Raw genomic sequence first — 16306 nt, forward strand, 5'->3', positions numbered from 1 at the left:
CATTAGGAATATCTGACATAGATATACCATATATATATATAGTATTGATATAACAAATGAAGATGACTGCTTCAATATAGACCCGAGGCGGAGTGATGAAGAACGTAGTAAATTCATTGAAGTGATCAAATTTAACTATTCAGATTTAAGTAATATCCCAGCAATTCAGCATAATTATGAAATGAATCTAAAACTGAAGATAGAAGAACCTGTACGCTCCGTTCCAAGAAGACTTTCATACCAAGAGAATAAAGAAGTAGATGCCCAAATAGATGAATTATTGAAAAGAGGCTTTCTAAGAGAAAGTAACTCGCCCTATACTTCTGCAATAGTATTAGTTAAGAAAAAATCAGGAGAAACGAGAAGGAACGTGTGAGTCGTTTCTGGGGACACGACTCTACTTATACCCGTACTCAGTCAGGATATATGTACATTATTGAGCTTATGATTTTTTAGAATTTTAGAAAAAAAAAAAAATTTTACATTTTACATTTTTTTGCTACATCTGTTATCTACATCTACATATACTATGTATATTCTACATCTAACATGTATATTATACATGTACCATTTAGATTCTACATCTCCTCCGCTAGGGGTTGCTCGCGCACTGAACGCGGCAGAGTTGTCTGGAACGGGTGGGGGAGGGGGAAGCAACAGAAAATTAATTTCTTCATTCTGGCTATAATTATGATCCGATCTAGTTCAGATTTGGCAATCTGGTAGATATGGGCATTCTCTACGATACTGCGTTTTTAGTTTTATCGTATCTTTAAAATTGTGCCTGCCACAGATTTTCATCCTTTGTGGGGGCGGAAGGGGGCGGGGCGAAATTCTGAAATACACCTGTAGCAGTGTGATATCACATAAGTCTGGAAACCAAATTTGGTTTCGCTAGCTCTTATAGTCTCTGAGATCCAGGCGCTCATCGAGACGGACAGACGGACAGACGGACGGACGGACGGACGGACGGACGGACAGACAGACATGGCTATATCGACTCGGCTATTGATGCTGATCAAGAATATATATACTTTATGGGGTCGGAAAATTTTCCTTCTCTGCGTTACACACATTCACTTTTACCACAAATCTAATATACCCCTTAACTCTTTTTTGAGTACGGGTATAAAAAGAATGTGTGTAGATTACAGGCAGCTTAATAAGATATGCATTCGTGATGGATATCCATTGCCTCTAATAGATGACTGTTTAGAGAGATTGGAAGGGAATAAAATTTTTACAATTTTAGATTTGAAACACGGGTATCACCAGGTAAAAGTATCAGAGAATTCGTTGCAGTATACAAGTTTTGTCATACCTAGTGGTCAGTATGAATATACAAGAATGCCCTTCGGACTTATGAATTCACCAGCAGTATTTATGAGATTTATTAATTTTATCTTGCAACCATTAATTCGCGAAGGTAATGTAGTAGTTTATATGGACGATATTGCTATAGGTTCCAAAACGTTAAATGATCACCTCATAACAGTAGTTAGAGTATTAAGAATTCTCGCTGAATATCGATTAGAAATTAAGATTAGTAAATGTCAATTTGGTTATGAAAGTATCGAATTCTTAGGATATACACTTAGTGGAAAAGGAATAAGCCCAAACTGCGAGCACACAGCAACAATTAAGAATCTTCCGTTGCCAAAGGATCGCCATGAAATGCAAAAGTGTTTAGGATTATTCTCCTATTTTAGGCGTTTTATGCCGGCGTACTCAAAAATAGCAAAACCATTACAGGAACTTACGAAACCAAGGGGCTAAGTTTGAACTTCAAGACAAGTGCATACAAATTTTTGAATATCTGCGAGAGAAACTAATTTCGTTCCCAGTATTGGCTCTTTATAATGCAAATCCAAATAAGTTTCACCCAACGGCATTTTTTTCACAGAGAGCGACCAAACTAGAAGCAAGATATGAAAGTTTCAAGCTCGAAACATTAGCAGTGATTTATTCATTAAGGAAGTTTAGAATCTATTTAGAAGGAATTCCGTTCAAAATTATAACGGATTGTAACGCAGTAGTCTTATGTTTAGGAAAAGGACGCCTTAATTCAAGTATTGCTAGATGGGCCATGGAGTTAGCTAATTATAATTACACTCTGAAACATCGCAGTGGAAAATATATGGCCCATGTTGACACGCTTAGTAGATATCCTTCAGCGCTTAATCAAGATTTTGAATATGAGCCAGTAGTTACAATTCATGAAAGTGATAACAAAGACCGAATAGTTTCCGTAATTGACATTGATGACATTAGTCTTCAGCTTCAGATAACACAAAACAGAGACAACTATATAGAGAAATTGAAAGAACAATTGGAACATGGACCTGTTAAGAAATTTTCTTTGAGTGATGGAATTGTGTATAGATAATGAGATAAATGAGAATGACGTCGAATTATTTTATGTCCCAGCTGAAATGGAAACGCACATAATCAGAAGAGTTCACGAGAAGTTATATCATTTAGGAACTGAAAAATGTATGAAAGAAATCCTAAGGCACTATTGGTTTCCGAATATGATATCTAAAATTGATTCATTTATAGGAAACTGCTTAAATTGCATGTTTTCAGTGCCCACACACGCAAACAACCGAACACTTCACAATATTCCTAAGCGACCAATCCCATTTGATACATTACACGTAGATCATTTTGGACCACTTCCCGCTATTATATCAAAGAAAAAGCATGTGCTAGTCATCATTGACGCGTTTACGAAATTTTTAAAATTGTTTTCTGTAAATACGACAAGCACGAAAGAAGTCAACAGTTGTTTTTTAAAGTATTTTCAATTCTATAGTCGTCCACGTAGAATTATAAGTGATAGAGGATCATGTTTTACATCATTAGAATTTAGTAAATTTCTGTTAGAAAATAATATAGAACATGTGAAAGTAGCAACTGCGTCACCTCAAGCGAATGGTCAGGTAGAACGGGTGAACAGAACCATAAAAGCTATGTTGGCCAAAATAACTGAGCCAATAAATCACGAAGATAGGAGTAAACTCTTGATAAAGGCAGAATTTGCAATTAACAACTCAGTGCACTCGACCACGAAAGAATTGCCCACAGTTTTGTTATTTGGAGTTCAGCAAAGGGGTTGTAATATTGACGCGTTGACAGAATATTAAATGACAAGCAAGACCAACCGCAAGGTGATTTAGAATCAATACGTAAGAAATCTTTAGATAAAATTGAGCATAGTCAGCAGAAGAGTGAAGAGTATTTTGAAAGGAAGCACAAAAACCACATTGAGTTCTTAGAGGGAGATTTCGTTGTAATGAGAAACATTGACACCACAATCGGTACAAATAAAAAATTTGTTCCAAAATACAGGGGTCCGTACATCGTCAGGAAGGTATTGCCGAATGACAGATACGTGTTAAACGACATTGAAAATTGCCAGATAAGTCAAATCCCGTATGACGGTGTTGTAGAGGCATGCCGGTTGAGGAAATGGGCCGATTGGCGTAATCAGTGTGAAAATAACTCCAACCTAAGTAGTTAACATTTTATATATATACACATATAATTATAATTAACCTTAATTACAAACTCACGATCGAGGACGATCTAATTGTCAGGATGGCCGAGCTGTTAGATTGTATTACTATTATTATCGTTAACCTACAATTGTATTTACATTTAATCTTGCACCTTGTATAAAATATCGTAATAAGTTTCGATAGTTCTAGTTCTGCGAACTAGAACTATGTGGAATTAGGTCAGAGAGGGAATATCACTAGTATTGTTAACCCACATAATATCGACTCTTGCACCTTGCGTAAAATATCGTCTTGGTCGTATAAGTATCGATGGACTAAACGAGAGATCGGAGCGAGGGAGACAGAGTCACTTCCTGGCTGAACGAAATTGAGAGAAGTACTAACATTTGACCTGCGGAACAAATCAAAGAATTAAATAAACATCCGTGGATATTCTGCGACAATAATAGTTAACATTCCACAGGTACAACAACAAGCTAATTAAGAATTATACAAAAATCGGGGCAAATATGTCACTAAAAGTCCTGCACCCACTTGGACTTTTTTCCGACAAACCTAGGCGACGTTAGTTATGAACACGGAGAGAGATTTCATCAACAATTTAAATCTATGGAACAACGTTATCAAGGTTTTTGGAATGAGAACATGATGGGCGACTATGTGTGGAATCTCATAAGAGAATCTGGTTCGAATACAAAAGGAAGACAGCCAGAAAACTTAAATTATTTTAAAAAATGTTAACAAGCATTAGCAAACCAAATGTATCACTTATGTTTAAAAACTTGTAGCAACCTAACACTAAATAAAAAAGTTTGTATATCCTTTGAATTGACTGAAAAGACTAAAAATTACTGATTGTTGTATGGGTTAAGGAATGAAATCCCATATCTCAGGTATTTCTACTTTGGTTTTATTGACATATGATTAGGTAGACGCGACGAGATCCAATTTGTGTGGACCTGCACTTGTGAGAATATAAAGGAAACATTTGACCTGAATCCTACCTATCAGATAACGAAAAAAGTAACTGTCAACAACATTTCATACCAAAGGAACGCGATCAGGTACCAAATGTACAACCCTTTTTCGTTTGCTTTGTTCCCAATTGGCAGTTGGGCCCGCAACCTTCCAAAAGGTATTTTTTTGTTAAATTTTTTCATTTTTTAGGTTTGGTTAACGAGTTTTAGCTCCAAAGTCTCTCCATTTTAATGAGCGATACCTTAAGCGACGCCAAATTAATGCACCTATACACAAATAGAGGACACAGGATATATTTTTTTCGACTTTTCCTGAGTTTTTAAAGTCAACATTTCGTAAAAAATACTGCACAAAAATCATAATTTTTACATTTCAATGCTTTATATTTCCCAGACGGTAAGCTGAAATCGCAAAGTGTTTGTGCTTAACTTCTAGCTGTTTTAATTACAACCAGACGTAAGATACTAGAGTTATGTGAAAAAAACAAGCACTACCTCTGAAAAAAGCTTACAAAAATACCAGTTTTCAAAAATTCTTTAAAAACGAGAAGGAACGTGTGAGTCGTTTCTGGGGACACGACTCTACTTATACCCGTACTCAGTCAGTGGGCGAGCGAGATGGAAAATGAGTTGTGTTGTCGTTTGCTAAAGGGGGCAGTGGAAGCAACTGAAAATTAATTTCTTCATTCTGGCTATAATTATGATCCGATCTGATTAAGATTCGGCAATCTGGTAGATATGGGTATTCTCTACGATACTGCGTTTTTAGTTTTATCGTATCTTTAAAAATGTGCCTGGCACAGATTTTTGTTTTTTGTGGGGGCGGAAGAGGGCGGGGCGAAATTTTGAAATACAATTGTAGCAGTGTGATATCACATGAGTCTGGAAACAAAATTTAGTTGCTCTAGCTTTTATAGTCTCTGAGATCCAGGCGCTCATCAAGACGGACAGACGGACATGGCTATATCGACTCGGCTATTGATGCTGATCAAGAATATATAAACTTTATGGGGTCGTTTCCTTCTCTGCGTTGCACACATCCACTTTTACCACAAATCTAATATACCCCTTAACTCTTTTTTGAGTACGGGTATAAAAATATCATCAAACCATTTCTAAGCCCCAAATCTTTAAGAAAAAGTTGGTTTTGTTCCTTGAGGAAAAATCGTGTCGGGTAGTGTTATTATTGTATTTACTATGTTCGAATTTTATTGTATTGAATTTAATGATTGCATTTGTATTTGTTGTATTTAATAATCGGTCGAAGGTGATTTGAGAGTCTGAAATAGAGTTTCCAATGTATACTCCATTTTGAATCTCTTGATTTGGTATGAATATATATTCAGTTGCTGTATTTATAGACAACTTCGGATCGTGCTGGTAAAATTGTTAAATTGTTTTCTAGTGTATGATATATTGGAATATTGATGGGATAATTTAAATTATTTGGTCTCAGGATGAGCCAATCATTTTCTGGTTTTAAGTCTATTTAACAATTAAATTTTTTCATGAAATCTATACCAATTATTCCATCGTAAGGAATGGGAAAGTTTGAATCTACTATATGAAAATTATGTGGAATATCATATTTTCCTAAGAGAAGTTCTATGAATGCTAATCCTTTGGAATTGGTTGAACCTTCACCAATACCTAATATTTGTGTGATATTTTTGTAATCTATGTTACGAAATGTGTTTGTATTTTCTTTTATTAAAGATATGTCAGCACCTGTATCTACCAATAATGTATATATGTTGTGTTTTTATACCCGTACTCAAAAAAGAGTTAAGGGGTATATTAGATTTGTGGTAAAAGTGGATATGTGCAACGCAGAGAAGGAAACGTTTCCGACCCCATAAAGTATATATATTCTTGATCAGCATCAATAGCCGAGTCGATATAGCCATGTCCGTCTGTCCGTCCGTCCGTCCGTCTGTCCGTCTGTCCGTCTGTCCGTCTTGATGAGCGCCTAGATCTGAGAGACTATAAGAGCTAGAAACACCAAATTTGATTTCCAGACTCATGTGATATCACACTGCTACAAGTGTATTTCAAAATTTCGCCCCGCCCCCTTCCGCCACCACAAAGGACGAAAATCTGTGGCAGGCACATTTTTAAAGATACGATAAAACTAAAAACGCAGTATCGTAGAGAATACCCATATCTACCAGATTGCCGTATCTGAACTAGATCGGATCATAATTTAATTTTCTGTTGGTTCCCTCTCCTTCTCCAGCGCTGCTGACGCTATTGATTCTCTTTCTCGCTCGCACACTCTGCCGCGTTCAATGCGCGAGCAACCCCTAGCGGAGGAGATGTAGAATATAAATGGTACATGTACAATCTACTTGTTAGATGTGGAATTTACATTGTAGATGTAGATGTAGATAACAGATGTAGCAAAAAACTGTAAAATGTAAAATTTTTTTTATACCCGTACTCAAAAAGAGTTAAGGGGTATATTAGATTTGTGGTAAAAGTGGATGTGTGTAACGCAGAGAAGGAAACGTTTCCGACCCCATAAAGTATATATATTCTTGATCAGCATCAATAGCCGAGTCGATATAGCCATGTCTGTCCGTCCGTCTGTCTGTCTTGTTGAGCGCCTAGATCTCAGAGACTATAAGAGCTAGGGCAACCAAATTTGGTTTCCAGACTTATGTGATATCCCACTGCTACCAGTGTATTTCAAAATTTCGCCCCGCCCCCTTCCGCCCCCACAAAAGACGAAAATCTGTAGCAGGCACATTTTTAAAGATACGATAAAACTAAAAACGCAGTATCGTCGAGAATGACCATATCTACCAGACTGCCGAATCTGAATCAGATCGGATCATAATTATAGCCAGAAGGAAGAAATTAATTTTCAGTTGCTTCAGCTCCCCCTCCCGCGCACGACACGCAACTCATTTTCCTTCTCGCTCGCACACTCTGCCGCGTTCAGTGCGCGAGCAACCCCTAGCGGAGGAGATGTAGAATATGAATGGAACATGTACAATCTACATGTTAGATGTAGAATAGACATTGTATATGTTGATGTAGATAGCAGATGTAGCAAAAAAATGTAAAATGTAAAATTTTTTTTTGTTTTTTCTAAAATTCTAAAAAATTATAAGCTCAATAATGTATATACTGACTGAGTACGGGTATAAGTAGAGTCGTGTCCCCAGAAACGACTCACACGTTCCTTCTGGTTTAATTTTCAAATTCTAAAAAATCATAAGCTCAAAAATGTATATACTGACTGAGTACGGGTATAAGTAGAGTCGCGTCTCCAGAAGCGACTCACACGTTCCTTCTCGTTTCATTTTGTAATGAAACAAAAATGTTGAAATTAAGATTGATAGTGTGAACCGTTACTGTTTTTGCTTTCTAAAGGGGGCTTACTGGTTTTCCGGCGTGGTTTGCACCTGTCGGACATTATTATTTTGCCTGATAGAGTTGGCATTATTACCACTATAGAATCCACCATTTTGACGGTTGTTTGCTCTATAGTTTGTATTGTTGTTGTTACTATGTTGCAACGTCGAAAATTTCCTCTGAAATTCTCCGCGTCCTCGGCTTACGGATGACGTCTGCTATTGTTGTTTCTGATTCTAATAAGTTTACTGTTTACTCCTTTAAGTTTTGATTTAAGGATACAGTTAAAACTTCATGAGTTCCTTTAATGGAATCCACTTTTTCCAGTGCGTCTAGGAAACTTCTCAGATTTTCGTGTTTACCATCAAAATCTGGTATAAGCCTGGAAGCTGAGTTGAGAAATTCTATAACTGTTTGTGCCATTGTTGTTTCTATTTCTTTTCAGTTTCTAGGTCAGTTTCTAGTATTACTTGTTCTGCTATATGTCTTGTATCGGGCAGAAATGATTTATTAAAGCTGGCTAGACTGGTGTAATTGTTTGGTAAGGAAAGTTGCAAGCTATGTATTGTACTGATTTTAATAAGTTTTTCTTGTAGGTTTGCTAATACTTCTATAATTTGGGTTTTATGTAGATAAGATAGATAGATAGATAGATAGATAAATAAGTACTATTTTATTATATTGTGCAATAAGTATTTATGTATGCTTTATTATAGTTTGTATTGTGATATGCACATTTTTATTTAAACATTTAAAAGATCTATCAAATTCTGCTCTAATTCTTACAATTGCTTTTGTTATCGGTATCCAACCATTGTCCATAGATAATCGGATATTTTGAAATAATTTTATTTAATTTTTTTTTTTTTATATATATTTGTGTTTATAAAGTGGTTGTTGCGTACTTTTTCTTTAATATCTTATTGTGTATTGCATACAATTTTAGCATTATAATTATTATTAGTAATAGTGTCCACAGTGAACCTATGTCTTCTGTGTGATCTACTATTTCAAGTTTATTGACGACATTTGCCGTCGGGTTTTCAATCTTAGATTCTGTTTTTCCCATGATTATTAAATTTTTGCGTTTTTCTTGTAATTCAAAATTTGTTTTTATATTTTGATATGTTATTATATCAATTATAATTACATTGTTTCCTACCTAATAGGCGAATGGCTTTACAGGCCAATCTATTTTACCGGTCGACTCAATTGTCGTCGGGTATTACAAAAATTCAATTTATTTATATTGTTTTAATAGTATTTAATATTATTTTGATGGGCGTTCTCTGTAACGCTATCGGTCCGTGGCCCAGCTTGTCGCGCTGGCGGTGTCGGTGCAGTGTCTGTTGGGCTAGCGAGCTTTTTCACTAGCTGTTGAATTTAGATTAAATTAAGAAGTCGAGCGATTCAATAGACTTTATGTGTGTACAGTTTATTTGTTAAGTAGGCGAAATATGGGGTGCGTAGGTGTAGCGAAATAAAGCGAGGGGTACCGGTTGATCAAATCAAAGCGAGAATTGAAGACGCAGGGTCTGTTCAATATGCGAGAGAAGTGAGTGATTGATCAAGACAGTAGAACGGGAGTGCGATAATGATGACGATCAATTAAAGACTAGAAGAGGGCAGGCGGACCGAATTGCCCGTTCCCTAATGCAAGCGAGAGAGAGAACGAAAGAAGCGATAGAAGCTCGGCTGCTGCTGAGCCGAGCACGAGCGATATATAGAGAGAGAGAATGCGATAGAACAGTATAGATGCTGCAGCTGCAGTAGCAAATGAAGAAGGAGATATAAAGAGGCGAAAGAACGGCCGCTGCCGTGAGTAATTATAATCGGTTACAATATATATATATGCAGTGGGCAATGCAAATAGAAAACAAATGTGAGATTACGTTAATTTGCTCCACTGGCTATTTTGAGGAATTTATTGGGGAATATGAGGCCGGGAAACCAGACAGTGTCTTCGCAGAGGCTAGTTGGATTGGGTGCTGGAGCTGGTCATCTCGCACGCTGATGGGGTGCCGGCGCTGGTCATCTCTTTCCGTTTTTGGCAACACCCATATGCAAGTGTTGTTGCACGTCGGGCTGTAAAGTGGCCCTTGGCAGTCTCCAGGGCACTTCTTTTGTTGTTTTGGTATGGCTTCAGATATTTCTTTGCCGTTGCTGTCCTTGTTCCAGTGCTCGTTCCTTTTTTTATACCCGTATTCAAAAAAGAGTTAAGGGGTATGTTGAAGCAGCAGCAAAATAGCATAACTTAGCATAGCTCAGTCGCTGTTACGCCATCTCCCAGCATGTTCGATCGGCTCCCTTCTGGAGTGGGCGAACGTTAGCATCGCTGGCTGCGACCAGTGCATTAAATGAATTTAAATTGAACGGCTGAGTTTTGGTTGAATCTTCGCTGACATCGTATAACACCGTTGTAGGAAAAAACCATCTAGAGCTGCTGGACCGGCGTCATCCCACATCATCGTTCCGGGAAAACCATTCCGGATTTTCATTGGCGCCCGAGCAGGGACATCGGTTATCAGCATTTCGTGGAAATTTGCAAGACAAAAACAGTTAACAGTGCACTTTCGTCGTCTCGGCACAAGTTACTGGTTTTCAGTCTTTGTGCGAATAAAGCTATAGCTGGCTGGTCTGCGACATCTGGTGAAGCATCGCATTAAGGAAAGTTCTTCGGAAAATTCAATGCCGAATCTACAGGTATTCTAGTGTCAAAAATTGAGTGCAATCAATCCACAAATTTGTGAGTCGTGTGTGCCTACTATAGCACCATAGCCGGTGGCCTCATTTTCTGGCACTGCATGAATTGGAATACCAATTTAATAAAACATAACCCAAATAAAATCAACCGAAGTGAACTAGCCAGAAATATCAAATAATTATTTCTATGTGGAAACTCAATAAAAAAGTGTACATCATATTGAGGTCCGACTGTACTCGCTAATCAAAAGCAACGGAACGGTCATTGCCTCTATTGTCAATTCTCTTTTATCAAGTACCGCTTGTTGGTGGTCTGTTGGCTTCGGTAACGCTATAGTTGCGCCAAATTGTACATAGTTTGGCGGCGTTTGATTGTGTGCGCTGAGAGCATAATTTTTCTCGTCGCTCCGCATTAACCCATTAAAGCCGATACATAGTCTTTAGACATTTCTGTTGTCGGTGTTTTTGTAATTAATTGTGGATAATAAACTCTGGCGGTTTCGGTTGTGTGCGTTGGCATCATAATTCTGCAACGCGGTAACGTTGCTAGCGCTGTTTTAACCCGCCAATAGAGAGTTTTGGGGAACTTCTTGTTGTTTGTTTTGGTGTTTGGTTAAAAACAGTTCGTTGAATACAGCGTAATCACCCACATATCAGCTTGTTTGAACCGTGCGAAAACCTGCGCATTAACCTTTGACTGTATTAATTTGAGTAATCGTGTCAAAAATGAGTGAAAAAAAGAAGGAATTCGCAGCCAAGGAAGTAGGGTCCAAGCTCAGCCAAAAGTTACTGACCGCAATGCAAAACACGACAAGGTGATGAACGACATTAGGCGACAGAAAACGGCTTTCGAGGAAAAAACAATTTCGTTTGATCCTCTTCAAATTAAGTGCAGGTTAGAACTGATCGAAAATTATTGCGACAAGTTAATGGACATTCAGGCAGATGTAGATTTGTTGAATCCCAGCAACGATTTAAGGTCAATGGTCGAGGATGTGTGTATTACTACGAGGGCTATGTATATGTCCGCAGTAAACGTACCTGAGAGTCAGCGAGCACATAGGAACGATCGCGGCGATCAGCGTCATTCGTCACACCTGCCAAAAATGAATTTGCCTAAGTTTATTGGAAAACATTCCGAATTTAAAAACTTCATAAGCCTGTTTGAGAGTTTGGTGCATAGCGACCCATCATTAACGAACGTAGAAAAGTTTAACCACTTGCTGGCTTGTCTCACTGATGCTGCATTGGGCACAGTGAAGGCGTTCCAAATCTCTGAGAGCAATTATGAAAAGGCTCTGGAGAGCTTAAAGAATGTTTACGATAACAAGTGTTTAATCTTTTTCGACACCATCTCGCAGTTGTTCGACATTCCCCAAATAACAAGACCCTCTGCTTCATGCCTGAGATCCCTCATTGACACGGTATCTGCCCTCTACTCCTCTCTGCAGTCGTTAGGAAGTGAGAAGGACATAAATAGTGCAATGCTGATTTACATAGCAATGTCCAAAGTAGATCATTCTACAAAATCGCGCTTCGAAGAGCAATTGGATTACGACAAATTGCCGTCGTGGTCCGATTGCGCATCCCAGTTGAATCGGCGCTATCAGCATCTGTCAGCTGAAAAGTCAACAAGGAGTAAGGGAAAAGGCAAATCAGAGATAGGCAAAGGACACACTTAGTCTTCCTTTTCCTGTGCAAAGTCAGATCGGCGCGCCGAGTCGAAGTGTAGCTATTGTTCAGCGAGCAATCATATCATAAGCAGTTGTCAAGCGTTCAGTGCTCTTCATGTTCTTCAACGTTTTGATATCACCAAGCAACTTCGCTTGTGTATAAATTGTTTGAAGCCAGGTCATACAGTTACGAAGTGCAAGACATCAAAATGTCGAGTGTGCTCCAAGTCCCATAATACGCTGCTTCACCGATACGGGGTAGAGTCACAGCAAAGTACGTCTGGTTCGGCTCCTGTAGAACAGCCCTCAGTTTCTGAAAACCCAACAGCATACTCGAGTCATGTGGCGAGTACTGACCAAGTGATTCTCGCGACGGCAGTAGTAAAGGTGAAAGATCGGTTCGGACAGTTCCAATATGCTAGGGCGCTGCTGGATTCCGGCTCCCAGATAAATTTTATTTCCGAGGATCTCGCACAGCGCCTAAGACTGCACCGTGACGAGTCATGCATTAGTATCACAACTGTTGGAAAAAAGTTCGTCCGTCGTAAAGAACAAGGTTCACACGTCCGTCCAATCTCGTGTCAACGCTCATAATTTTTCAACCGATTTTTTGGTATTACGTTCAATCTCCACATACCAACCCGACCATGTCGTAAATTTCGCCCAGTGGAATATTCCAGCAAACCTTGAGCTGGCAGACCCACATTTTTTCAAGCCTGCTAAGGTCGACTTACTGCTAGGGGCAGAAACCTTCTTCGAATTGATATGTGTGGGCCAAATAAAGCCAAGTTCCGAACATCCATCAATCCAGAAAACGTTGTTGGGCTGGATTGTTTCGGGAAAATATACTGCATCAAAACAGGATGTTGTATGAAATAACGCTGTTGGTAGCGATACGTGTTCTCTCGACTCTCTGGTGGAGCGCTTTTGGCTTGCGAACGCAACTTCAAGCAGACATCACGCAGGTTTAAAATGAATCCCAAGGTTTTGGGTTCCTCTTTCGAGACGGCAAAACGCCGCTTTCTATCCCTGGAACGCAGAATCGCGAGTGATCAGTACCTGCATGACATGTATATGGAGTTTATGAAAGAGAATCTCAACCTTGGTCACATGTCATTGCTTCCAGGCACTCCTCCAGGACACCATTACTATATTACGCATCAATGTGTCCTGAGACCTGATAGTAGCACCACCAAGCTCCGCGTAGTGTTTGATGCATCGAGTAAAACTTCAACTTCAATCTCTTTAAACGAGACTTTGATGGTGGGAGCCACTATTCAGAGGGAGCTTTTTGCAACTCTTGCACAGTTTCGATTAAACCGTTTTCCCCTTACAGCGGATATCTCCAAGATGTATAAGCAAGTGCAGGTTGCTAAAGAAGATCGAAATTTCCAATTGATTCTTTGGAGGGAGAAAGCAAATATTGACGTGCAAACTTATCGCCTGAATACGGCCACGTATGGGACAGCTTCAGCTCCATTTCTGGCCATCCGCTGTCTCGTTGAGCTAGCAAAAGTCTATGCTAAGTCCCATCCTGTGGCCTCGCAAGTCATAGCAAATGACTTTTACGTTGATGATATGCTGACAGGAGCAAATAGTCTGGAAGAACTGGGAAGAATTCGGCAGGAAGTAAGTGAGGTCCTGGAAGCGGGGGGTTTCATGTTGGCCAAATGGACGTCAAATCATCCTTATCTGCTGTCCGATAGTGGCCAGGAAAAGTCTCTTCAGTTTGACCCTTCCGCTTCCATTAAAACACTCGGAATTCGTTGGAATCCGCAAACTGATTTGTTTCACTATCAGCTGGACGACTCCTTTGATTCATTACCCCCTTCGAAGCGCAACATATTGTCAGTTGCTTCGCGATTGTTCGACCCATTAGGGTTACTATGTCCCTTAATTACCAGGGCAAAGATCTTGCTGCAGCATCTGTGGAGGCAAAAGTTGGATTGGGACGAGTCAGTTCCCATGAGTCTGCATACGAGTTGGAACGCAAATTCAAGCAGACTTGGACAAAATCTCTATACCTCGCTTTATCGGTCTTGCATCAGGTGATGCGTACGGATGTTGTATATACGTTCGCACCAAGGACGATAAAACGTTTTATCCCGACTTCTTACAGCAAAGTCCCGAGTATCGCCTCTTAAAACGAAATCAATTCCACGACTCGAATTGTGTGCAGCGCTTCTTCTATCCACGCTATGGTCTCAAGTTCGACTGCTGCTAGACAAGTTTGTAATTGAAAGCGTGAACTTTTGGTCGGACTCCCAGGTCACCTTGTATTGGCTGGAAAGGGACCCAGCCACCCTAGCAACGTTTGTGGCCAATAGGGTTGCTGAAATCCAGGAGTTGTCCAGTGGTGTGATTTGGCGTCACGTTCCCACCGATCAAAACCCAGCAGACCTAGTGTCCCGTGGAACAGATGTAGATGGTGTAATGTGCTCATTGTGGACTAATGGGCCGCATTTTCTTCTTAGTGGTCCTGAGAATTGGCCGCTTCTTCATCAGGTTGAGTTGTCGCCAGAAATGGAAAAGTCAGAAGACAAGAAAAGTGTGGCAGCACATTCTGTGGCAAAGGGTCAGACTAATGAGGTCATAGAGCTGATTGGAAGATGCTCTTCGTTTCAGAAGTTGCTTCGGATCATGGCGTATGTGAATCGGTTCATTCAAGGTGGCAATCGCAGTCGAGATGTGGTTGTATCAGCTATGGAGCTGAAGGTCTCATTTCTTAGGCTGGTACAGGTAATCCAAAGATGTGAGCTTGGATCGGAATTCCTCAAACTGGATAGGTCGGAAATTTTGTCTCCACATCTTCAACGACTCAGCCCGTTCATACACACGAGCGAACTCGGCGGAGTCACCTTCCGACTGATTCGTGTTGGGGGAAGATTGCTGCACGCAGAAATTCCATACGATGCGAAGTTTCCTCTACTGCTGTCGCAAAAGTCACAGTTCGTGATACTGTTTCTACGCCATTTGCATCGTGCTCATTATCATGCAGGTGCAAAAGTAATGGTTTCCCTTCTAAGGCAGCAGATTTGGCTATTGAATGCCCGAGAAGCATGCACAAGAATCGTGAGGAATTGTGTGTACTGTTTCCGATACAAGCCCATCCTTATGGGACAGATCATGGGAAACCTGCCAGCTGACCGAGTGCGAAGAGCTCGCCCCTTTCTGATTTGTGGGGTAGATTTCTGCGGTCCGTTTAAGGTGTCCCTCAAAATTCGAGGCAGGCCCCCCATTAAGACCTATGTAGCCGTGTTCGTGTGCTTCGCTTCAAAGGCTGTTCACCTCGCATTAGTAGTCGACCTATCAACTGACAGTTTTTTGTGTGTTTTCAAAAGGTTCGTCGGGAGGAGAGGCCTTCCGGAGAAGGTCTACAGCGACAACGCCACCAACTTCGTGGGCGCGAGCCGAGTAATGGAAGAGCTTCACGCAGCATTTCAGAGGGATCAGGATCGGCTCAGGACGTACGCAGCACAGCACGGCGTCGAGTGGTGTTTCATACCACCGAGAGCACCGCACTTCGGAGGGCTTTGGGAAGCGGCAGTCAAGGCAGCCAAACAGCGGCTGATACGCGGAGTTGGCAACGCCAAGCTCACCGCGGACGAGCTCAGCACCCACCTGGTCGAGGTAGAGGCCATCCTCAACTCCCGCCCAATCGCTTCGCCAGGTAACGACCCCAGCGATGGAGAAGCTCTAACGCCAGGGCACCTGCTCATCGGGCAGCCGCTTCTTTCGCTGCCGTCCGAATCCGAGCAAGACGCCAATTGCATCAAGGGCGGCTTCGAGTATTTGAAGCGGTGGCGCATGCTGTCCGCGCTCAAACAGCAGTTTTGGCAGGGCTGGTACAAGGACTACCTGGCCAGCCTGCAGCAGCGGCAGCAATGGTCTACAGAAGGACCGAACCTCGAGGCAGGATGCCTAGTGCTCGTTCACGAGGACAACACACCGCCTCAGAAGTGGACAACAGGGCGAGTGGTGGCAACGACGGAAGGAGAAGATGGGAGAGAGCGCGTGGCAGAGGTGCGGACTTCCGCATGCCTTATTAAACGCGCAATACAAAAACTGGCAA

Source organism: Drosophila obscura, unplaced genomic scaffold (genome assembly GCF_018151105.1).
Source record: "Drosophila obscura isolate BZ-5 IFL unplaced genomic scaffold, ASM1815110v1 contig_95, whole genome shotgun sequence".
Taxonomy (NCBI): Eukaryota; Metazoa; Arthropoda; class Insecta; order Diptera; family Drosophilidae; genus Drosophila; species Drosophila obscura.